Source organism: Chlamydotis macqueenii, chromosome 1 (genome assembly GCF_036417535.1).
Source record: "Chlamydotis macqueenii isolate bChlMac1 chromosome 1, bChlMac1.mat, whole genome shotgun sequence".
Classification (NCBI taxonomy): Eukaryota; Metazoa; Chordata; class Aves; order Otidiformes; family Otididae; genus Chlamydotis; species Chlamydotis macqueenii.
In genome coordinates this window covers 137745895-137772491 of record NC_141556.1, presented here as the reverse complement: position 1 = coordinate 137772491, position 26597 = coordinate 137745895, and the positions used below count along the sequence as shown (strand labels likewise).

Here is a 26597-nt window from a genome sequence, read left to right as displayed (position 1 = left end):
TGTATACAGGTAAGCATTAAAGGTTGTGAGACACTTCGTGGTGCTGGAAGTAATAAGAAGCATTTTCCTCTTTCCATTCTTAAGCTCTTTGGTCCCTGCAAGCTTTCAAGAAGTTATGTTTGCAGCAACAGAATCTGGACCTTTGGCCTTTCATGCTGGGAGTAGCAAGGCCAAGGAAGCTTCAGGAAGAGGGAAAGCAACTTAACTGTGCAGTTTTCCCCATTTCAAAAGTCCTTCTCCCTCCTCAATGAGTTTAACTAACTAGTTGAATTTTCAAGCTGTGGTGTGGTTTTGTGTTTGGGTTTGTTGTTTTTTTTTTTCTGAGTTTGGACATTTGATTAAGATTTTTCACAATGGCTTTGGAATATAGTTTACAAACTTTGCTATGTCTGAACATATAACGAGGTAGAGAATATACACTATATATTGACTGCATCATTTCGATAACCACTTACTAATGCTAAGATCTTAACCACTCCTTCTGTGTTTCCCTTCAATAAAGTACAGACTAGAGAATCATTAAAAATCTGTGAGTTTTATTAGCTAAAATACCTCTTAAAGTACATGGAAAAATGGAATAAAACAAACCAAAGATGGTTAGATCATACTACTTATGGTATCAAAATTGTGTTAAACCATAGAACATCACATATATAGAGAGATAATACTTTATTCAAATTCCTTAAAGGAATTTATCCCAATCTAATTATACAAACAAACTTTTCTTATGTATGTTAGTCAAAAGAGGTGAATTTGGTCTCAGTGTAGAGGTATGGATACCTGTTTACTCCTGTAAGATGTAAGATGATGAGACAGCTAGTCTTGGGTTAATCAGATTAACCAATCAACTGCATGAAAATTAAAAGATATTATCTCCTGTAACATACAGGTGATAATTTTGAAGTTACTTTTTTTTTTCTGGAATTTCACTTCTACTGCTGACTCTTAAAATATTCTATTAAAAAGTTCAAATGTGATGAAATACATAGATTACTGGCCAGCTCAAAGGGTTGACTTCCTCAGACTAAGAAGCTGCCAGACCAGTGCTCTTTACCACAAAGTCTGCGTGACATTTGTTGGAGGATTTTTTTGTCTGCGTGTTTTGAAGTGCTCAGGTTTTTCACAGCCCTGTTTACTGCAGATAAATTCATGTTTCTGCTCTTTTTTTTTTTTTTTCATTTAGCGTGTTTCTATAGCCAATATTCTCACCTGCATTTTTTATATCCAGGCAGTATAACCTATTACTGTATGTCATACATTTTATTTGAGGGAGGATTACAATTGACAGAGTTAAACTGTAATTTAATTTACTATAAATACCTTTTACTCCTATAGCTCTACAAGTGATTTTGATAAAAGGAAAAGGTAATGTTGGAAGGTGATCTGCAGTGTAACAAATGCATTCTGTGTCTTTAGTCATCAGTCTTCAGCTTTGTTATAGCTGCTTAATCAACATAAACTTTGTGTGAGCAGAAAGAACATCTAATGTTTGATATCTTGAAGACCTTGGATCCATCTGAATTCAATATTCAAGTTTGTACCCTTAAGTTTCTTATTAAGCTCCTTATTTTCTATGTAAATAGCACAACAAATGTATATAATTTTAATATGGAGAGACTGTTATTGTAGGATCATAAGATAATTCAAGTTGGAGAGGATCTGAGGAGGTCTGTAGTCCAACACCTGACTCAAAGCAGGACCAACTCTGGGGTGAGACCTGGCTGTTCTGGATTTGGTCCAGTCAGGAGACTGCACAGAAGTCATCCTGCAGGAAAATTCAGTGTCTTTCTAACACTGAAGATAGTTGTTACTGGATATGAAAGTCTGATTTTCAAATAGATATTACAAATAAATGTTCTGTTTGCAGATCAATGTATTAGGTAACTCCTGCCATGCCTCCTAGAAGAGCCATTTATTTGCACTCCTAATACCATCTGCATGTTTGCAGTTTCTGACTGCTTAGCATGCCACGTCCTTCCCAGCGTACGCTGCCTGCCATACGAAGTGTGGTAGTTAATGAAGTATGACTCCAGCTGTAACTTTTATTCTTAGATGATTCCTGTCCTCTCCTCAAATTCTTTTTTCTGTTTCTGTTAAAAACCCCCAAGAATTTAGTGCAACTGTTTAGATATAAAGCTACTTTGTATTTGCCCCTGGCTTAAAATAAAGGGAATAATCTGTTTATGTAATATTTTCGGAAGTACTTTAAAGAGATATTTACTGTATCTGTGTTTCACGTGAGAAATAATACCCAGGAAATTCAGCTTCGCTGACAATATAGCAAGTTTTCTCGTAAAGCAAACAAATGAAAGTAATGTTACGTTCCCTGACTGGCAAAGACAGGTTTCTTGCTTATGAAATGCATGCCCAGTATTTGTTTTATTAAAAATGACTGAAAGCAGGAGAAGATTTTTCAACATTTTTTGCTTCAAAATGTTCTTTTGATTAGATCTGATGTTTGTTCTGCTCAGTATCACTTCCTTTCCAAGGAGTCTGTGGAAACAGGAGTGTGAAATGCTGCATTTCATGTGAAAAGTCTGACTGACAAGTGTTGAGGTTTGTATGGTTCAGGGCAGGCCTTGCTCAGGATACTGTCTGCTCTTTTGTAGGAGTAGAAAATATGGAAAAGAGAGGAGATGAAGCTAGGAAGGAGGAGGCTGGCTTTGAACGACAGGGCAGTTGGCTGGCTGATGCACAAGTGTCAAAGTCTCTGGGATGAGTTTCCCAGTTTCAGGCCGGAGGGAAGGAGTGGGTGGAGAGTGCATGTGAAACTGAGATTTCTGCTCCTGAGTTCACATGAAGAAATCTCCAACAGCTCAGTATTTAATAACTTGCTAGGTACTTTACCAGGCAGTGTAAACACCTGCGATTGCATTTTCAAAAATCAAGTCTGGTAATGTCCGAATAGCTGCCGTTCCTTGGCCCTGTTCTGAGATGGATGGTTGGTCTGTGATCCAGGGAAGTGCTGGCTGTACCTCATCTTGCTGCTGCTTGATTCACAAGCTAAATCAGTTTGTTTCTTATCCCTGAATAACTGTATTTTAGTTACCTCTTTCATTGGAAAATATTTAAGTATAGGTTTTGTAGTCATTCTTTGGAATTGAATTCATACTGATTGCCATCTTTCCAGGTAAAAGGATGAGACTGTGGATTAACTTTAACTTGCAGTACTATTTTTAAGAGAATTCATGAAAGTTGACCATGAGCTTTATGACAGTCATGTTGGTTAGGCTCATGGAGAAGTAGTGCAAGGTGTTATTTCTTCTTGGTTTGTTGGTTTGCGATATCAAGATTTTCTGTGTCCCTGATGATTTCCCCTGATCCAGGGGAAACAACCAGATAAACAACGCTACCACTCCATCTGGGTCCTGGTGATTCCAAGCCAGAATATGGATTATTGGCTGCAGTAGAATTGGTCTAGAAGATGAGAACCATTTAAACTCCCTCTTTTTCTGTATCCTCTTACTGGCCATTACCAGCTTTATCCCTTATTATTTCCTGTCCCACAACTTGTTATAAAGAAAGCGTAAGAGTATAACGTCCTGGAATAATTGTTTTTTCATAGTTTAAAAGAATTAGATGAGAATTTAGCATTTTTACAATGACTTCATTTCAACGGCGTGGCACATTTGGGAACACCTTGCCTACAGGCCCCAAAATTTCAGCCCCCTGCAGAACTCCACTTACTGGAACCTCTCTGGAAATAAAAGCCACAGCGATACAATGATAAATAGTTTTTGTTACAAAATCGGAAAACTCTCCCCAAGAAAATAAATATTTTTGGTGTACTTTTATGAGAATTCTCTAGCAACTTGAAAAGTGCATAGTACTGTGGCAACATGATGTTCCATTCATGTCTATTTGCATATAATTAAATGAACTTTACAACCTGTCATTCAGAAGGATGTACAAGAAGTAAATAGCATGGAAAAAATTTTGCTTGACATCTATAGTCAGGCCATCTTCAGGAAGTATACCCTGAAAACTGTCCAGTTATCCAAGCTTCCAAAAACTTTTGAATGACTGGAAAACTTCCAGTAGTCCTTTCAGTGTTTGTGTGTTTTCCCATTATTTTGGCATTGTACCATTCCATAATGCACACATGTAGTTTCTATTTTCTACCTTATAGCTCTAGCGTTTTATACTTACTAGGCTAATGAAACAAATAACATAGTTCAGTACTGGGAAGAGGTGAATGTGTTATATGTCTGGTTCTCTCCTCACTATAAATAATGCAGGTTTTTTCTTTGCAAAAATATACCAGATAAGGAACAAACCAGAATTTTGGCTTGAGAAATATTATTAGTAGAATGGGTCCATACTGCTAGTGATTCGGTCATCTGTCAGCCTGATAAATGAATTAGTGTAAGAGGTGTTCCAACGGGGAAATGCAGCCCATAGGGCTTCCAGCTAATTATATTTAAGTTGTTTAGTACTGCTGGGAAGCAGCATCCAGGCAATTACTGAAAGCTTTGATGCAGTGTGCACTATTAGAGTGTGTGTTCAGAAACTCATTACCCTTTCGTGCTTGTGTTGGATGGATTCTAGGAAGCTGACATGAAACAGAGAGCAGGAATCAATAACTAGAAAGACATTTGAGTTACCTTCTGATCCATTTCCTGATTCAGCAGCTTCTAGCCCAGAGTGTTTCATACAATTGCTATAACCTAAAGGGAAAATGCGACTTAAATATATTAATTACCAAATGTATGCATCCGGTTACAGTGATGTGTAGCTGAAGTTCCACACAAGATGAAGTTACAAAAGGTCCTCTGGGGACAAGCTGCTCCCCAAATCCCCTGTGGCATGTCCAAAGTGCCTGCCATCTCTCTTAGTAAGTTGATTGTGGTCGTTTCTCCTAAAGCCTGACCTTGAAATGCTTATTTATGCCTCTGCAGCATCAAAATTGTATTACTGCAGTGCCCATCGTATCCCACGTTCAACATTTCTTGGAAACTACAGCTAATCCAAAATGAAGCTGATGATATTGGCTACACATATTAAACCTTGTTTAAGAAAATTGTATTACTAAGTCTGTCTTTGCCGTGGGCTGCAATTCGCATTACTGATGCACCTCGGGAAAACTGTACGCACTCTGCGTCGTCCACATTGGGGGGGTGGGGGTGGGAATCCTTTCGTGTACTGCTCTGCAGTGGGGTACCTCCAAGATGTGCGTGCTGAAAGCAATGAGGTATTTGCACAGCAGGGGTTCAAAGACTTGAAAGTTTGTTTCTTAGGTTAGAATGACAGATCTACTCAGGGCAAAAGTTACACGAATTAAACTAAATTGTGTGGTTTTCTTTTTAAGCTTGCACTTACTTTTAAATCGGTTAATGGTGACTGTTAGGGCAATGTAGAGGAGACTACATTTCTTTTCTGTTTCTTCTTCCGTGCTTTTCCCTGAGGTAGAGCTAAATAGACAAACAAGAGGATTACAGCTCAGTGCTTCTGAGGGGGATAATTCTTTCCCACCTACCTGCAGTATCACAGATTTAATAATTAAGTGCTTTTCTTTATGTTTCCAACATAGCAGTCCCTGACATGCAATGCTTTTTGTTTCATGTTTTATAAAGTTCAGCAGAAATCTCATGAGTTACTGTCAAGAGAGAAGTATTTTTTTTAATCTGGACTTGTTAATTAGAAAAACAACATTCGGTTTGCCTGAGAGTTGGTAAAATAAGTGTTGTGCTATTTGATATGCGTCTATCTTTCTGATTAAAAAAATACCAAAATTGCTGTGTTGTAGGCCACAGCACCCATGAATCTGTGTACTGTTAAAAAATCCTCTTACAGTGCTAAGCACTTTCAGTATGGGACCTGCCTTGGTTACTAACAGCTAACCCTTCCATCAGTTCATTATTATTGCTGAAAGTACCGGCCTTTCAAATAATGGCAGGTAGCTCAGTATCTCCTGTCTCCAAAACTATTACGTGTGATAGAGAGAACATCTACTACACTGAAATACACAGCCAAAGCAGAAAAAAGCTAAAGCTGTTGAGGCGTCTGTGTGCTGGCAAAGCGTTGACTGTGGTAAATGATTTTGAGAGCCGATGCTGTAACTGTGGCTTCCAGTCTGGCTCTGAGACTGGTTGTATTGAGTTACTAATCTGCCATGCATAAAAAGGAGGGCAGAATATGGCCAAATTAAGGAATCTGTGGTTCTGAAGTTCTTCATTTCATGATGTCCACTTATTTTGAGAGAGTTAGTTAGGATTAAACATGAAAAGAGTTTCCACTTGCAGTTTTGTGTTCGCTTGAGACATTTGCTTCAAAGGGGTAGCCCATGCTAGGTGAGCTGCACTTGAAAGACTGCTGTATTCTGGGGGCAGGCTCTCAAATCGAAGTGTTTTAAAGTTTTTCTGGAAAGATAGAGGTTATTTCTGAGGGTTTTTTGTTGCTTTGGGACAGATTTTACCATGGGAAAACTTTTTGCACTAGTACTACAATGAATATTTATTTCAAAGTTGACTCTCTGATTTCTGACTGACTCATGACTTTGTTTCCTTCGTCAAATCTGAGCATTTGTCTGATAGATTTAAAATAAAAAACCTCCTAACTGCCTTTAGAGGAGGTGGCGGCTGTGGGAGAAGGATAGATACATAAGTGCCTAGAGATGAAATTTTTTATTATAGCAAGCCATTAAATGGTCGTTATTTACTCTGGAAGACCTTAGGGCAAATACATTAATATGCAGGCATTGTGTGGGTTTTTCTGAACAGAGATTGCAGTCCAGTGCATGGGTACTCTGTGGGAACATGTGTTGTGTTGTGTTGTGTTGAAAATGGTGATCCATGAAGAAACTAAAAACCCAGCACATCAGCAGAAGTTTTGCAAATGTGGGAATGTTCTCTTCACTGATTCGTACATTTTTTAGGAATTGCTTTAGAAAATACATTTCAGGTTATTTTATGCAGAAGGGTGGTGTAATTATTGATGTCCTATTGGACTCTTCCGTACAGTCTTCGTTTACTATGAGTATAATCCCCCAGGAGGTGTTTGAAAATATTAAAGCTGTTTATCAACTTGAAAATATTCATGTTGTGCAGGAGGTATCCTGCATTTCTTGCCCAGAGAAATAGTGAAATCTCTCAAAAATGCTCTTGTAGTTCAGTGTCTGTTGAAGATGGCCTATCTGTGCCTTTAAAAGCTAGAAAGGATGGAGAGAATAAATTAGTCACCCAATTAATCTTTTTTTTATTATGGAATAGCATTAAGAGAAATGTGATGAAACGGAATAGTAATGTCACTGGTTTGGTTTCTCCTCATCTATGTTGTTTAGTAAAAAGAAATAAAACTACTTAATTGAAACTATGCAGAAACAGTATTTAAACATAAATCAGATTGGAAAAATACGTAAATATCTAAATCTATTTAGAGGAATTTAGCAGGATTTACAAAAACATCTTCCTAAATGATGTGACTAATTTATCTGAGTTTAAATTGAGAGTAAATCTACTGTACTATTTAGGTGCTCTTACCCCTAGCCACCTGCACAGCTGATAATTTCAAGTGCTTCTTATGAATCTGGCCCCCAATTTCAGTTTCCTAAGGTCATGCAGGTGCCTGCAAAAGTAAATCTACATATGAAGCAGTGGATAAATGTGGTATTTCATCTATGACCTACTACGGGCAGCACCAAATTGAGGCCTCCTCTAAGTGAGTGTCACTTTATTGACTTCCCGATGTAAATGCTGCTTTGCAGCTTGGCACTGACACCGAGCTTGTCCTCTGCCCTGTCCTGGCAGGCAGCTGCTCTCCGGCGGGTGCTCTGGGGACAGGGGGAAGGCAACGTTACTTATTCTTCACTTAAATTTGCACTTCTGATATGAGCAGGAGTTTTTATATTGACTGCCTGCTTGTGAATTGGGTGTCCCTTTTTTCTACGTTTTGGCCTCACAGAGGTTGTGTCAGATGGAGCAGCTGAGAGATGAGGAGATTGATGGACGTATTTGTGTTGTTTGGCTGACTTGTGTGTTTTCAAAAGTAATGCAACATCTAAAGTCAAACCGTATATACCAGACTTGCAATTAGTGAAAAAGAATGGAGATTTTAACTACTTTTTTTGATTAATGTTTAAACATGGTTAAATTTCCTGGCAGCTTAGCAGCCCAAGGCATAGGAACAGCACTAACGCTAGCTAAATTGACACTTCCAATATGTTTCCTTATCTTTGCTTAAGGGATGACATTTTTAAGGTTGCTAACTATGAGAGCAGTTCAGTGTCACATCAGGGCCATTTCTTGTTCTTGCTTCCTTTTCTTCTCCTGTTCCCCCTTTTGTGAGAAGCCCGTATCACTTGTGTGCCCAGAGTAAGGCTGCTGTTGTAGGAATGGAGCTGGAAGTGTGGTGCTGTGGGGCCACGGCAGCACCTGGGTTTTAGCTGAGGTGGGGAACTGCTTGTCTGACCCACTGAAATACCTCACTAGGAAGCTTTTTCTGCCCAGAAAGCTTACTGTCCACAGGGACAGGTCTGGCAAGTAGTGAATAACACAAAGTACTGTTATTCATTGCTCTATGCCTCTGGAGCGGAGGCGCAGATTCAGAGAGCAGCAATATCTCTATCCACCTACCTACCTACCTACCTATCTTTTTTTTATTGCCTCCCTTCCGCCATCTTGCTGATACCCTGAATGACTCATATGAAGAGAGCTTCTGCCACCGTTCTCCTGTGGATGCGTACTTTCAGCTCATGGAGGAGAGAACTTCCTTCCTAAATTAGAAGGCAGAATATTATTTGTGGCAGAATTTAGTCCACCTGTCTCTGGAAGGATGGTTGTAATTCTCTGACTCCACATATGGCGTGACCACACACCCACTCTCGCACTATATGCGTGTGTATATGCGCATAAAGTGTCACTAGGTATGTGCTAGCACCAGCGTGGTGCTCATCACCATGCACTGCTTTAGTTACAAAGCTAAACAATTGTTTTGGAGCATGATATACCTAATTTATGACCAGGAAGGGATGACTACATCACCTGATCTCCCTTTCTCCATATTGCAAGCGTTGCTGATCTATATGAAACCCAGTAACTTGTATATGACTGCAGGATAACTTGCTTTTTCAGAAGAATTCATCTAGAAAAGCCCCTCTAAACCTTGATATCGACAAATGGAGAATCTCTGTATTCTCCTTATGATAGCTGCACTGATGGTTAGTCACAGATGATGAAAAGCATGTGCTTTAGTTCTCATTTTAATTTGGTATCAGCTTCCAGATGCTGATTTGTTTTATGTTTACCCTTCTTTGCTAGATTAACAAGCAAGATGGTACTTCATATTTTCTCCCCATGAAAGTACTTAGATGCTGTAATCAGGTCATCTGTATTTTTTTAAATAGTTGAACTCTCCAAATATTTCATATTAAAGTCTTTTCTACAGCTCTCTAACCACTTTTGCAGCTGTATTCTGTGAGCTCTGGTGGGTTTTTTCTTCAGTTTGTTTCTAAATTGTGGACCTTAATCCTGTTGTAAGTAGTGATAGATTGTAATGTTGTTATTAGCAACTGAAGTTTTAAAATGAGAGTTGAAAAAACATTATCTGTCTTTGCTTTATTTCGAAGCTTATATTAGCACTTACTTCTGTATGAAATTTTAAGAAACTCTTTTGTTGTTGAGTAGTGCCTTACGGGTAGGGGCATGTGCTAGCATGACAAATTGTTACAGCCATCGACATCTATGCTCTCTCCCAGTCGTAAGGAAAGTCTGTGTAACTTTTAAGTGTCATTGACGCTATGGGTAATAAAATGATAATAAAGAAATCATAACTTTTAATCTCTAATTTGTCTCTTTCCCCTTGCTTCATTCTTGAAAATAATTTATTTACTTGGCTCTAGTCTTCACACAAAAATACTTTTTCAGTGGAGAGCCAGTATGAGCATTTTAACCAAAAAATTGTCTGGCCAGGTAACCAAAGCCAGTCTTATCGTAGGATTTGATTAACTCTTCCAGCTGGTGTTACCAGGGCTGCATGTACTGATACCTTCTGCCTGATCTGTATCAGCCTGGGAGGACGAATGGCCTTGAAGTGATGCGCTCACTGATAAAGGCTACCAGTGATCCACTATGTAAGATTTGTAAACAGAACAAATGAAAACATGGCCCAACCATTTTATGAGTGTGATTATGACAGAAAGAATTAGTACAATTTCTTCAATAACAATACTTACGTCTACAGAATATGAGCATCTGGTAATTTACAGTGTCCTTTAAACTCCATGAATCTTGCACAAGCCTTCAGTGCAGATGAGCCAGTTATTTTCCTGGTATTTGTCAACAGAGCAGCCTCAGTATGTGTCAGTTCCTATTGCATAGCATAATGTCAGAGTAATGAATAGAGATAATTTTAATATAATAATACTCTTAGTGATTGTCTCATAAGACGTGGACCAGTTGTAACAAAAAAAAAAAAATCCTCTAATTCTTGCTTGGATTTTCAGATTTATATTTACACAGAATTATGCTTCTTGTGTATATTGTATTTTACATAAACACAGCATGCTCCACAGAAACATGAGATGGGAGGCAATTTGAAAATAGGATGGAGAGATGACAACAGTCTTCTCAGGATGCCATCTGAGAATTAGATAGGTGATTCCATAGATTGCCACGTAGATGGAGGTTTATACACATTCAGTAGACAAATTCAGAAAAACTGCGGACTCCTAGCTGATGTATTGTTAATACTTTGTGATGCTTAAATAGTAATTTCTTGTCCTTTGTATGGTCATTCACCTCTGATTAGAATAGATATAACTCTTTCTCAGCTGTGTAGTTGTATTTGGATAGACAGTGTACTTGTCTCACAGTGATGTAAATGAGAACATGTTGTAGTACTGCAGACCGAGAATTAGAAATGGATTTATGAAAGCTTCTCCTGATGATGTATTTAAATATGTTATTTATTAAATTGATTATATCATAAATGATCCTTAATGTATAGTTTTAAAAGCTGTTAGACATTTGTGTGGAAGAGTATAATTAATTTGAAAAGTCTCCAATGAATATCTCATTTCACTTTGCAGCATTTAATTATTAGATTATGTAGACAAAAAGAGAGCATTAACACTTAAGGCTTGAAATGCAGGAGTAGGAAGCTAGTCAAGATACGTGGCGGTGGAATTGCAGAGGAAATGTGAAATACGGCTTTACTCATCATGCTTGATGGCAGGCATGGAAAAGTCTGCAAATAGGTTTAATGCCAGACTTTCTTTCATGTTTGACTTTCATAAATGCTTTCGTTTAGACTTCCCCCCAAAAACATACAGGAAGGCAATTTCATTGGCCTGCCTACTTCTTTTTGCACAGAGTGACCCTCAATCAGTTCCTTCTGGAAGCTTTCTCGAGAGCACTGTTGTGTCCCCCCCGCTGTTCCGGGGCAGCGTGCTGGCGTTTCAGTCCTGTGCTCAGCGGCGGTTCTGGATGAATTGCTTGCTGATGTTCTACTTGACCAAAGAGGCTGAAAATTGTTTAGCCAAGCTTAGGGTACATTAGAACTCTTTCAGGTTCCTGAAAAAGTGCATGGCTTCGCAAAGCACTCAAATGCTTTGAGTCGCTGGGGGATAGCCCTCGCCTCTCTAATTCCTTCTGATGCTGTTTTTTTCACTCTTTGGTTCTGCCAAAGCTCCTAACTTGGGAGGTGGTAGCTTGGTGAATGCCCAAAGTAAAAGCAATGCTCATGTTTTGATGAGGTGATGCACACTGGCTTGACAGGTACCTCTGTCTCTCATTGCAGCCCTCTCAACTGTCAGATGCGGTGATCTCCATGGTAACTCAAACCCCCAGACTCTTGACAGCAGCCTGCGAGGAGCAGCATTCAGCAGCTCAAGGGTCTCACGACCAGGTAAGCCAAAAGTAATCGCCAAGCAGGAGCTCACCTCAGGGAAGTGGTTTCTTATCTATCTACCTTTCAGGTTCTCTCCTGGTGAAGCCACACATGCAGTTAGTTCCTACGCATATACCTGATAATGTACTTCCACCAGTGATGTCTTTTTAAGGCTACAGCAGTCCAGCTCTCTCAAATAGAGATGTTAGGCAAAAAGTCTGCTTATTGAGGGTTGTTTTTTAAGCTACAGTTTGAAGCGCCACAACGTAGCAAAGTGAAAAAGTACTGTAGGATTCTTTTAAGTAATTGCTATAGTAGGAAATAACCCAAAACACATCAGCGGTAAGATCTGTCTTGCCACTGTACCTCCGCCACTGTACCTCCACCACTGTCAGTACTGCCCGGTCACTACCATGAGGCTTGAGCTCTCTTACCCTTCTGGAACGGACCAGAGGCTGTTTCTGTGTTCGTGGTACTCTTCATTGGTACTCTGCAGCCTTTTCAAATTGCTGTTCTGCTCTTTTTACACGACTTTTTAAGTCCCTCACTGTGCTAATAACAGCATGTAGGGCACTCTGGTTAACAACTTAAGGAGGTACAGAATTCTTTTCACCCTTTTTTTGGTGAATTATGGAGAAAACATTAAGAAAACCAAACATCTTTGCCATCTTGGGAAAACAATGCAGGGGCTATACAGTTGTATTCACTATTCCGGTGTCACTAATGCTGCGAACAAAAGTAGTATCTCTGGTCTTACACATTTACATGTGTATGGGTTTTATTACCTCTTTTTATTATAAGATTTCACTGGCATTTATATTGAATTGTTTCTGTGCCATAAGGATTGTATTTAAGTCTCCTTGGTTTCTGTGCACTGTTTTCTGGGTATTACCTGCGTTCTTTCTTGCTTGCTTGCTAAGTCCACTTGACTGTAATACATGGTCCTCATCTTACAAAGCAATCCATGTTACTCTGAATAACCACTCTGCTACCTTTATTAACCAGTCTGACATTTTTTTGTGCTGTAACTGCTGTCAACAATATTTACTTTTGTATTCTTGATGATACCCTTAGATAATGTTGAGCTAGTACTGGGGGATTTTATTGGGCTAATGTAGAGCGCTCTTCTTCAATTATTGTTTCCTGTTAACAGCTGCTATTCTATATCTATGTCTTAATCATATTTGATAATACTGGTAATAATTTCTTACTTGCAATGTTGTGTGACTGTAAGCTAAATGCTGTTTAAAAGTCTTCATATTTCATCTATGGAGTAACTTATGTTGACTGTAGTTCTTAACTTTATCAGATTATTAAATCAAACTTTCTGTTTTACTGACCAAGTTTCTATAAAATGTTGTTGACTGGCATCAGTTATATTCATGTAATTTCCTAGTGAATTTATCCTTTATCAATTTGCTGGTTATTTTGCCTGAGATTAATAATGGCTTAGAGCTCTATAATTACTGAGATCGTACCACTTACCATCTTCGCATATTGGCAAAAATGCTAGCAGTCTTACTGAATTTCTCTGGTGTTCCAAAATGTATTGAAAATTAGCATCATTGAAATTACACTCTTGCAAACACTTTTAGGACTCTAAGGCACAAATTATCTGGGTGTGCTATTTTAAAGTTGTCTTTTAACATTCATTTTGGTTACTAATGGCCTTCTTATCTGTAAAAATGCTTTTTTTTTTCTACTTACAAAGAAGAAATTATATGTTGGGTTTTGGGGGTGGGTTTTTTTTTTTTTGCATAGTGTGTTTGTGTTCTTTTAAAACATGAATCAAAAGTTGGATGCCCTCTGCTTTCTTTTCTGTTTTCTTTAGCCCCAGATTTCCTATTTAAATTAATTCTGAGCTGAATTTGTTTTATTTTGTGTTTTTTTTAAATGTATAATATATATTTCAGTCCAATTACACTCTTAACCCAGAATTTAGAGTCTGATTTTTTTGCCGTGGGTTGCTTTTTTTATGACTATTTAATAGTGGCTTTTGATCCCTTGTGGCAGTGGGGTAGGGAGAGTCCTTCCACATTTTCATCTCTGTACTTTCTCCCAAATGTAGAATTTTCCTCTAGTTTACTGGGACAGTGAACTTCCATGCTTGTGATTAACTAAACTTTATATACTGAATACGTAGGTCCAGAGTATAATTATCCTTTTGGTATTAGAAAAAGAAAAATTTAGGAGCGCCTGATGTGTTACTACTGACTGTGTGGTATTTCTGTCCTACATCTCATAGATGGACGTCCTTTATAGTACTGTTCATGTTTTACAAATACATACTTAAAGAGTAGATCACCTCATTCTGTGATAAGGTTTGGTGGTTTGCTTTATCTCATATTACCAACAGTATATCCACCTGGGATCTGTTAGCCTATTCTCTATATGCATTCAAGATCTTGTACCCCTGGCTTATCAATAATTCTAGGAGATAACAATGCCAATAATGTTGAGTATCATATTCTATTTCTTTTTCCCTTACTCTGTTTAATAAAAGGTTTCTCTGAAAAGTTAGAAGTTACTGTGTTAATGTTTTTATTATGGAGATCTCGCAAACAGTTTAAAGCAATAGCAACTATAAAAATTACCTCCCTCTAAAACAAGAGTTTACAGCCACTTTAGCCTGCTTCCTTGGCCTCTGGTTCTTTCCTCCACTCAGATGGCCATGTAAGATGGAGTTTGTATTTCACCTGTTTCTGTAACACCTCCCAGTTTACTTAAGCTTTTTGCCAGCTCTAGGTCAGCATTATCCAAAGAGGGTAACCACATGTCAGTGAGATGAAGCTTATTCCCGAAATACGGCTTCTTCTCACCATGGATGTGAGTTGCTGTTCCAAAGGCCAGAACCTCTCAACTTTTCACCAGACACGTAGCCAGTAATTGATCATCAGTCTTTTTGCTTTCTGTCACTCTGAAGATCAGGCTGATACCCATTTTTCCTTCTCAAACATGCAGCTGGTCTTACGCTAGCCAGAAATTTTATAAGGAGGAGCGAGGGTACGTGCTTTGGCACTTTTTCGTCTCATAGTAACACTGGGACCTTCCTCTTTGCAAGAAAATGTCGCTCACCAGTCTATAGTGAGGACAGAGGCAACACAGGTAGAAAATGTCAGGTCAGTTAGATTTATGAAGTAGAAAAAATCAAACTACTTTTAAACAATATTCTTTCTAATGTAATTCTTAGGTTTAGTTAATAAACTGTGTATTGATTTTGATTTCTAATTTTTTTTTTTCAAGTATTGTCAACGAATAATAGGGTACCTATGGGCCTACACATGAACTATTCCCTTTGACTGTTCAGCAGTCATTATTCGTAGTGTGTGGTTGTTCCTAAAAGTCAGATGGCATTGTGTCTGTTCACTGAAAAATAGTGAACTGTTATCAGAATATTTTTTTAAAATAGACATATTTTAAAATAACAAGAGTAAACATTCTTTAAATTGGCAGCTATTTCAAGGCTAAAGCAGAGTTTTTATTTATGTATTGCCTGATATTTCTCTTGCTACTTGGTAAATCATAGTTAAATGAACTCTGGTTTTATTAATGAAATATTACTTAATCAGTATTATTTGACCTTTCAGCTAAGTCAGAAGAAAGTATATCTAGCTAGAACATGTACTTGTCTATTAGGTATCAAATTTTATGCCTTTATGTTGTGCTGAAGAGATAAGGAAACAGCTGTTCCAATCATGGCCAACTTCTGAGATACTTGCTTTGAGCCTTCCTTTTATATGGTAGCATTTTAAACTCTGCTAGTGGAATAAGATTACTGTTGTTTTTTTTTTTTTTAACAGGTTTTTTTAAAATCTTTTTTCTTTAACACAGCTAAGATTCCAAATAAGGTTTTTGATGATAGTGAAGAGAGGCTTGAGGATGCTAGCATTCCAAAATAAGATGGTAAAATGCATTATCCTTTGATTTTTAAACCAAGCTGGTGATTGTTTAAGGCATAACTCGGACATTACAGGACTGGGCTGTGACAATCGTGTATTCTCTCTCCTTTGATTTGTAGAGCACTTTAGGATAACACATTCACCATGCCAGTCACTTGAAAGTGCTAGTAATAGATATTCAGAGTGACAAGAAAGACAATTTTTGTTGTAATTGTTAGTAAGTGTATATTTAGCTTACCTGGAGTGCCAGATGAAGCAAAAGGTGCGTACCTCCATGAGAGGTGAGTGAAATTTGTTTTAGAATGCTGGTGCTGTGTAGAAGTGTGGGATCTGCTGCAGGGTGGGTGAGATTAGAGCTCTGCGTTGCCCCTGTGAGTTTACTCAGCAGAGACTTCACGCAGGCAAACAGTTCTTCTTCATCCACCTGAAGTCTACATAACCAGTCTGGGCAGAACTGCAGAAAGTTGCTCAGGTCAGTGAATTCAATTTAGGCTGAAGCACTCTTGGAAAACCCAGGTATGTCCTTGTACATGTATCGTGCAAACACTGTATGTAGCACATTTTTGAGACATAGTGTCTTCTGCAAACTGCCTGTAACAAGGGATTATGTATGTGCAGTAAATCTGTTGCTTCCCAAACAGAATTAGGACAGTTTTCCTCTGAAGACGAAGAGGGTTTTCTGCTTTTTAAAGGTTGATGCACTTCAAGCTTTTGTTCTAAACCGAGCTCTTTTATAGCATTATGCTGTAGAAGTGGAATGACTATAGTCAGTCTAGTTAAACCTTCTCCAAAAGATCTGAAGATCTCATGCAGTTGTCCCACGCAGAACCAAAACATGTAATATAATTGTGCGGTATGTCTCAAAATAGTCTTTGTATTGACTTGGGCAAAGCCCATCCATTTGAGTAATTCGTGTTGTATTCAGACCTTCACACCTGAGATGGCTTCCCAGAGTTGCATAGTGCTGCATCTTCCCCTAATAAATGGTTCAGGAGACTGGATTAATATGGCTGTTACCCACTCAGAAAATATATAGAGAACAAGTAAAAGGCTCGTTCAAACAATGTATCTGTTGTAATAAAATAAAGTGGGTTTGTAATTTTTGTTGTATCTAAGACGGTTAATTTTTTTTTTTTTATTGGTTACTCTGTGGGCTACAAAGTAAATTAGCAAGCCTCCCAAATCTCTGTAACATGACTTGTGTTTATCGTCAACTGAAGTCAGTTTAAATAAGCTTAGTTCAACTGGTGCATGCACAAATTAATTTCCCTTTTATCTAGCCTGCCTCCAGTCCTAATAAACAGAGTAATCAATCATAGGAGCCATCTTCTGTAGCGTGATTGTATATCTCTGATCTAGGAAATGTAAAATAATTTCTTTCTGGTCCCTGCTCAGTTCTTGCCATATAATGATTCATCTTAACCATTTTTACATCTCTGGAGAGAAAATAGAAAAAAAAAAAACTTTTTTTTTTTATTTGTACGTTTAGAGAGTGATTACATTCCAAGTTGTAAAACTAATTTAAAAATTGTAAGATATTTTTGATTCTCCGTAACATGGAAAAGATGCCAGCCTGACTCAGAGAATTCTTCATTTAAAAAGTCAACAATACAATGTTTTGAAGAGTTTGTAATGCAGCGATCTATACTGATCCTTATTAGTAATAGCTGGTCTGAGGCCACTGATACCTTTCTTACTGGTTCTAGTGAGTCCAAGACTCTGGCTAGGCATTTTCTCTCTTTGCTGAAATGTAAAGTGCCACGTAAAACCTGAGGTTAGCTTCATGGAAGATACTAGGAAAAAAAAATTAATTAAAGCTTCCCTTAAGGTTACTGCTTGAGAGCTGCATCACATACCTTGTTCCCACATGGAACTGGAACTGGCCTGCAAATGAAATAATACTGCTGAACTGTTTACGTTATATGTTAATTGTCTATGATCTTTTAATTATATACATATACAGTATATCACACATTTAATATTTTTTTCTAGATAGGCAATTATGAAAATGTATAATATGTGATTATTATGAAATACGAAAAATGTATAATATGCAATTTATTTACAGTAGGATTTTACAGCTTCTTGACTGTAATATTTTAGCATTTTAGTAGTATTTTACAGCTTGCATTTACCAACCAATTCTTCCTTTTGCAATTGCAAAAGGCATTAAGGCGGACTTGTGTTGTAGCTGATTTATCTAAAACCATGTGTTCAGAATATGTCCCATTAAGTGTAGTTGAAAAGATCAGAAAAACAGCAATCTGTCTTAAGAAGTATTCCTGCCATACTAGTTAATGGCAATTTCTGGACTGCTAATTCAGAAGTACTGTTCCAGATAAAGGTATAGTAAGAAGTTGCTTCCAAATAGTATGTAAATACATCCTGAGCAGTCCAATTCTACTTCTGGTATTTTGACTTAAGGATACTGCTGCTGTTTCTGCCTCTTCTGCTCAACACTGATAGCAAAACACAGCTAGTCTGCAGAAATCTTGGTGTAATTCAAGTGTAGCCACTGGCTTTTGTATAGGAATTGAATCATATGGCCCGTATAACTCAAACTAGATTTTAAACATGTTAATCGTCTTGCCATATTATTAATAAGCTCAATGTTAAAGACTTACTTAATATTAGAATATCTTCTTGTGTCGGTAGAGACGTGAAATGCAGAAAATATGTTTATTTGTCCTTTGAGCTTTCAAGTTATGAACTTTATTCCAGAAAAGATTTGACATGAATGTGTTTTGACGTTAAGATGAGTCTTTTTCTCTATATTGACAATTCAGCATCATCATGCAAAAACAATAATCCTTTTACTGGCACAAAAGAAGGGTTGAGTGCCCCTTTTTTAATTAATTCTGTAATCTGGCCTTGAACCAAACAGTGTCTCCTTATTACTGATGTGATTGCATTCCATGAATGCAGATGTTGAGTATCTTTGGTCATTTAAGGCTTAGTCATTTGCTTCAAAATGTTTACTGACCTCAAATGTAAATTAATCCCATGTTTTTAAAATGTAATCCATTAGGTTTTAGCGCAATAACCTCATTTTACACTGCCAGTTTCAGGATTTTTTTTTTTTTTGCAAATTCTTAAATTTTTGAGCCAAAAGTTCAGCTGTGATAAAATATGACTAAAGCTCAACTTGGTCTCTGATAAGCCAGAAGGTCTTTCCAGCCATGTTTTCCCAAAATATTGCTTCAGACCTTTCCAGATGATACAATATCATTCCAATATTTTTGTTCACTTCTTTCTTTTTAACAACTCTATCTTTACATCAAAATATTAATCATAGTGGGATGATTCTATTCTAAACAATTTGAGTTTATAAATCTCTATTTAGTAGTGAACTGGAGAAGCCAGTTTCCCTTATTATGTATGCATTCGATTTCTCTCTAGATAATGATAGATCTTTGCAAATTATCTGCTTAAGAGAAAGCCCAAGCGTTTTGAATTCATCCTAATTAGATAATGTTTTGGAAGTGTGCTGATACATACAGTCTTTGCAAGCCCAAAGAGTGAAAATTCTCCCCACAAGTAGATGTCTAAAATTATGCAAAGATCATTAAAAAAAAAGAGTAACAAAGACAATATAATTTTTAAATAGAATACCCCAAGGTCAGACCAGCAAAAGTCAAGGGAGCAAAGCTACCCATAGTGACATGAATTTGAAGACTATGCTCTGAGGGATGAGGAAGGGGAGCAGTAGAAGCAGTGGATCAGGGAAGTTGAGTGGAAGGGGAGGAAAGAGTGGTCTGACAGCCCCAGGTTTCTCCACTCCGTAGGTGCCTGATAAGCTAGTGCTGCCAAGATCTAAAAATGAGGGACAACTTAGTATCTATCTGAGGCAGATTAAGCCTGATTTTATTGCCTATTACCAGTTTTGTGGTAGGCAGAAATACAGATTTGCCAACTGTTTTCCTTTTTTTTTTTCTATAACCCTCTTTCTTTCCTTTATTTTGACTTTTCCATCAATGTCAATGTTTTGAGAATTTACAAAATCTCCTTACGCAGAATTTCCATGTCTCTTGTGGTGATTGTTTCAGTCGTTCCCCAAAGCTTTCATGGTGCCATGTCTCTCAGAGCTCTCTCTTCTTACTGTGGTCGCCCATCCTGTAATCAGTGTTTGCTCTCACCTTGCATACAGCACTGTGAGTAAAGAGTATCTGAACTTTGCCGGATGCTTTTTGAAGTCTGACCTCTTTGCATGTGTTCTTCTCTTGACTCTTAAGTCAGTTTTGGTTTAGGATTTCACAGGAGAGCAAATATTAAGAACTCATTGCTAGGTAATGGTCTGGGTCATTATATTGTATTTTACATTCCTAAAATTTTGCCACAAGTATATTGGAGGGAAATGAGACTGCATTTGTATTGATTCTAATTTTTGTTGCTATGCAGTGGAAGAATTGCCCATTCTTTTGAAAGAGAGAGCAAAACAGGAGTGGCTGCCTTTTTACAGGGATGGAGGAAATAAACTTTCTGTTACTGTGACCTGTTCATTACTACGGGAGTTGAGGTGTTGATGAAATATTTTAGGTATATGGTTTTTGCTGTGGCTTTGTCCCAGTTGCTTTAGGTTGACCGCTGAACTCAGCCCCAGGGCTTGTTTACATAATTTTCATTATACTTTTCAGTCAATTTAGAGAGAGTTTACACAGCAGATTTTATTCATCAAGTGGTTTCTTGGTGTTCTAGAAACTTACATGATTGTCTTTACTGTAGTTGTTTGTCTTGAGAAGTTACCAGAAGCTTGAAAAAGGGGATTTAGCGAAAAACTTTGTGAAGACAGCAGATCTCAATCTCTCCTATGAAGGTGTTGCCATGGAAGGCAGTTGCTGCACTGTTTACCACAGTCAGACGTGATCACTCTGTTCTAAATTAAATCTACCCGCGATGGTTAGCGTGAAGCTAATCAAATCACTTGCACCATTTGATCTGGTCCTGTCGCCTTTCATTATCAAAGCTCATTTAGACTGTTTTAAACTAGAGCTGAACTGATAAAACAGATAAATTGATGCATCTGTGATCACATTTTCCTGCTTCTATATTTTGTACTATCTGAGCCTAAAGACTAGGCATAAAAAAAAACCTAAACCCAAGGAGAATTTATTGCTATATCTTGTCATCTGAATAGTTCTGTTAATTTAACCACTCTTAGTTTTGTTTTGAATAGTGCAGAATAGGTTTTGGATAGCATGTAGAGTTTTAGCTGATACAGCACATAAAAATTAACATTCTGCCTGTAGAAATTACCTCCTTTCCTTCTGGATACTAGACAATATATAAAGTTATTTGGTCATTGCTTTAAAAGCATAGTGACTTTTTTCCGCTAGCAATTTCAATGTAACGGTTTAAAACAACAAGTTATTTCCTTGTGGATGGTGTGTAATCTCACATAATTAATAGACTTTTCAGTCCGATATTGGAATAACACCAGTCGATGTTCTCCTCCACCCATCCCCGTTTGTGTTACAGCTGATGGGTACAGTACATTGTAAGTAAACCTGGGAGCAAAAGGAACTGGGCTGCCAGTAGAATTCCTACAAACCTCTTACTTCCTATGCATTTTATAAAAGCTGCAATTATTAGTTTTGGTTTGGTCATTGGCGGCATTTGATTGTCTGTAATCCTCAAGTGTGAATTCTGCTGTTTGTGTCTGTGCCACCTGCAATACCTTTGATCTGGCCACTAAGAAAATGAGCCCAGTGAAGGTGAAATAGCCATTGGGACTTGGTTCCTGATTGGTTTTGCAGGCGTTCTTAATGCTTTTTCATATAATTAGGAAACCATGACTTAAATTAGGCCCACCAAGCTGAAATGGAGATAAAAGGATGTGGTCAAGACTTAAGATGTTACTCTGTGCAGTGCAGACGTGACTGGGTTTTGCACACATTGAAAACGAGGTTTTGTGTGCTTTGCTAGTGTGCACCATCTTTTGAAATGTTAGACTTGGGTGTTGAACCTACTGAAATAGACTGTTATTCCCCTCATGTTTAAAGGGTATTTGATTGTTAAAGGCTCGATTATGCTTTCTCGTTTGCACGCAGAGTATCTTCACCCTATATGGAGAACTGGTGCTGTCGCACATGGTAACAAGTGACTGTTTACTGCTTATTTGACTCGTAGCCAGAGTCCGTACTGACAAAAGACAGGCAAGTATAACCTACCCTCCCTGTGCAACAGTCGAATAGTTGAATAAGTTTTGGTCAGTCACAGCTGTTCATAGCTATCTATGGCAACAACACTGCAAAAAGGGGTATTGGGGTGCTGCTCCTAAAGATCTGAGCTTTGAGACATCTTATTAGCAGTGATGTGCAAGAAAAAAATTTCTGCAGGTAGACTTCTGGTTTCTCAAAGTCAATTTTATTCCTGTTGACTATGGGAATAATATTAAAAAACGACATCAAATCCCAGGTCCATAATGCCATTTGTTCAAATTGCTTTGCAGACCATAGAGCAAGAAGTGCAAAACCTCGCCAGTGGGGCCATGGTGCTGTACTAAATCTGCCCGACAGTTCTCCCACTCCATAAGTTGCCTGCAACCTCCTGGGGTCACCCACCGGTGTCAGCTGTAACACCCCAGGCTTTCTGCTTTCAGCCGTCAGCTGTTGATAGGGGTTTCAGAAAGAAAGAAATTGCAGGACATATGAGCACAACTATTGTACGCTTGGAAGCTTGATGATCTTAAAGGTCTTTTCCAACCTAAATGATTCTGTGTACTACTTTTAGCACCAGCCCTTCTGCTGCTCACATAACCTGGGACAGTTGAATTTTTGTGTATTTTTTTATACTACAAATATTTCCACATTTAACCATTCACTCTGTTAAGGGTGCTAGTAAAAAGTGACCGATATCAAAACAAGGAAGATGACAGTGATCATAATTTTTTTTTAATGTCAGTTATCTAATTAATGTTACTTTGTATAGAGGAAGTCAGGTGTTGATTTCAGCAGATACTGTAAATGTTGCCAAGTTTAGTCAACTGTGTCTTGAAAGTAGAAAACTGCCAAGTTTCAGCCACCCCACTGTAAAGATAACCTTCATTCTGAATACCCCACACTCTGAGGGGAAATGGGGAAATTCTGAAAGCATAACAAAGAAACCATAAAAGACAAAAATAATAGTGGGAGATGATGTAAGAAGGAGTGAGCTGAGAAGGTGGAGAAATCCATTTTTTTTTGTGCACTTACATGTAGACTCCTGCATCCCTCCTCTTCTCCCTCATAAACTGTGCCCCCCTTAGACCTGCAAGTGATGAGGTTCTGGAAGTACTGCAGCATCGCTGTCATGCCCCTGCTTCACCTGAGAGCTGTAAAGTCTCATCCTTTAATAACTCCAGTGGCTTTAGTTGAGAGCTTTAACTGCAACTTCTTTGGGAAAGATGCCTTTGCATCTTGTGTCAGAGGGACTTGCCACATTTTGCAGCAGTTAAAATATAACTAGTAATACCAGTACTGAAAACAAGGGGAGCAAAAAAGGCAAGGATGTGTGTTTCTGCAGTTGCTGAAAAATGGGTAATACTTTCAGCACTTCATTCTCTTTCATTAAGAAAGTGCTTCTGGTTTTATTTTGTTGCTTTTCTGGAAGGTGAACAGGGGGAATATGGAGATAAGCAATTGTAAAGGGAGTTTTTAGTTGTCTGAGTACGTGCACCAGTTACATTTCCCTTCCTCTGCTGCTTCTGGATATCTGCCAATTAATAATCTGAATTAACAGGAAGCTGTAAGGTTGGGAGTGTGACAAAATTCGATCAACCTTGAATTCAAAGTCAGAGTTGGGTTTTTTTTTATTGTTGTGATGATGATGTATCTTGAAGGGTATTTTTAAAGTGAAGATATGTGGTGGTTTATATCCTTTGATAAGCTTTGCGTTATCTTGGGTTTTGTTTCATTTTTTTTTTCTGTAAATTTTGTCCAGCTAATTACAATAAAAGCCTGGTGGGGTGGATGAATCCTAAGTAAACTATTACGAAGCACTTCACAATGGACTGTAAGTAGAAAGATTGAGTTGCATTTCCCAAGGTTGCGGAGCTGGAATTGAGAATCAAATATAACCTTTGATAATTGACCTAAACTGCTTAGTTTCTCTCATTATTTTGAATTATAAAACATACTTCATTAAGACAATATGGAGCAAGCTTGAAATATTTTCTCTTAATTTCAGTGTTCAAATTACGGTTTTATTGACAAACATGTTATGATTCCTGATAAATGTAGTACTTTTCAGTACTGCAGGCGTTTTTTCTTTCTCTGGCACAAAAATGGTTTAGGGATTATACAAGACAAAACATAAGACTTCATAGCAAAGGACTTTATAAGTGACTATTAGTAAATTTTGGAATAGTTATCAGCTTTTAAGGCAAGCGGGATTGTGTAGGATATGAAAACAAATACAAAAACACGTTTGTTTTAGCTTTGTTTAACCTAATATCTGTTTATTAGCTTTGTTTTAAGCTAATATAAACAGATTTAACAGTTTGTAATTAATCACTGGATTTACAATGGGCGCCTTTTACAATCCAACTCACTTTTAAGGGTCGTCAAACAATATTATTTGAGCTGATACCTAGAAGAGTGATTGTAAAACGCTAGTGAAATTCTTTCTAAAAAGGACTTTTTCTCTTTAGTAAAGTAGAGAAAAATAATTCGGTATGTGCACAGGTCTCTTAATATATTGCAAAATATTTTGCTTTAGTTAGAAGATAGGAGTTACGCCTGCATTGCTGCCTCTGCACCGCATTCACACTTGTGCAGAGACATTTTCAGTGGCAGGACGTGTGCTGTAGTGAGGAGTGCGGTGGCATCTGCTGCCAGATGATCCCTCCACTTTGTCATTCGCCTGCCAAAGCCACCTTACACCTCGCTGACTGAAACTGATAAAACACGCCCTTTCAGGTGTAAATGAAGGTCACAAAACAAATCTGGGATGGAGCCGGACTTCAAAGCCAGACATCCTTCTTTTAATCCATGTGTTTTTATCAGTTGCTGCTGTTCGTATAAGGTAGGATCTAATGCAGCCCTCCGAGATACCAACTGGAGTGAGACCAGAGGGCTCGGGATGCTGATCCCCTGCCAGTATGGAGTGGAGCTTTGTCCCAGCACTTTGTCCTGAGCGCAGGGCAGGTGCGGCTCTGGCACAGCCTGCTCCCACAGTTAGTGAGCTGGGATCCTTCCCTGCAGACTTCTGCCCAAAGCCAGTGAGAGCTCAGGAGGAGAAGTGAAGCTCTGGAATGAGACGCAGGTCTCCTTCCAGGCTGCAGGTTGGCATACACCTTGAGCACATGCCTGAGGCATGCACTTCATTCTGCCTTTAGCGCTGGTTTCCGTGGCTAAGCAAACCAAACAAAAATGTTTCTACTCTTCCAATAATAGTCTGTTGCCATGTTTACAGGCAAAATTCACCTATCCGAGAGTGGCATTTCTTCTTTTAGTTTGTTCAATGGCATTTATTTTCCTTAGTTTTGAGGTCAGAAAGATTAATGTGTGACTGTATTGAGTACCAGATTTGCTTTTAAAACTGTGGAGAGTTTTGAACATGAGGAAGGAAAGTGTCAATTCTCTGTCAAAATCCAGACCAAGGAGTTTAATACTGAAAGACAGAAGCTGAACTTCAGACACTCAGAGCAGAGTTTTCCATTGAGTCCCTCAAGGAGAGCAAAACCAAAGTTCCTTGGTGAATTTTGCTTAACACTGCACTAAAACTATAAAGTTGTTCCAAGTGAGAGGAAAAAGGCACGTTGCATCTGTTCCGTTGCATGTCCTCTGGCTTTATGTGTACTGTCACTTTTCTGTTTTATTTGCAGCTCCTTAAAATGTTTCTTATCTTCTATATCTAAATCTGTTTGAAATCAACATCATCATCATCAACAACTTTTCTTTAAGTTCTTGTATGTCGATGTAGAGCCCAAAAGTGGAGCAGAATATGAAAACCAGTCTAGCAAGTGCATGGAGTAGTTGTCATACAGAAGTTGTTATTTGCTATCTTAGTTACAAGTCCAAGTCTGCACGCCTTTTCTGTCATGTGTCAATACCCCTCGTTGATGTGTAGTTTGGTTTCAGTTATGGCCTGGAGCTACACTATAATGAGGGAAAAAGGGCAGTGGAAGCACCAGGGACACTTTTCAAATTCTGCCCCAGTAACTAATCTTCTTGGGCGGATAAACAGTCATCTCTACTTCCATACAGCGGACTCCACCTTCTTTGCGGTCTCCCAAACTACAGTCGTGCTTTGCTATGCTTCAGGGTCTCCACAGTGTGGAAGGAACCTTCAGAGGCTGTGAGCATCTTGACTGCATCAAAATTGTTGGTTAATTGCATGGACTAACACCACTTATGCCCGTTTACATGAATCACAGGTGGTAAAATTTTTAAGCGGCAATCTATATGAATGAGTGGTTATCCTCAGAAAGGAATGTAATTTGTAGCATAGTTTCTGTTGAGTTTCATAGAGGCAGTTGGTTGTTATGTTTCAATCATACAGTTTTAATAATGGTGAGGTCAAAATATTTGAATTTGGACTTTTTTTTTTCTTACTGGTTCCAAGAGTACGTGAAGGCAGCTTCAAAGGAATCTTCTGGAAGAGTTTATTCAGCAACACTGAATATCAGTAGTATCTCCAATACCATTGCAGAACTGGTTAATATTGCTGAGTGTTTGTGGTCAAAATATAGAGCTGGGGTCAAAAGTACCAATCTACTCCAGAATGCAAATGGCTTGACACATTTCCCTTTGGAAGCAGCAGATAACAAGAATGATCTGAAACTGGAGACAGTGTATTTTTTATGACACAAATTGAGCTCATGCCAATGACAAATGCCAAGGTACATCGTGAAAATAAAATGATGCAGTGCTAGCTAAAGTGCATGACGTAACTATG

At 38.2% G+C, this 26597-nt stretch overlaps 1 protein-coding gene across 6 annotated transcripts in view; it reads left to right on the top strand.

The window, feature by feature from the left end:
* TBL1X (transducin beta like 1 X-linked) overlaps positions 1-26597 on the top strand; it is a 195104-nt gene that overhangs the window by 94947 nt on the left and 73560 nt on the right. For all 6 annotated transcript variants that reach the window (XM_086768224.1, XM_086768182.1, XM_086768189.1 and 3 more), the window contains one exon: positions 11734-11841. The gene's annotated coding sequence lies outside the window, so the exon portion shown is untranslated. The remainder of the gene's footprint in view (positions 1-11733; positions 11842-26597) is intronic.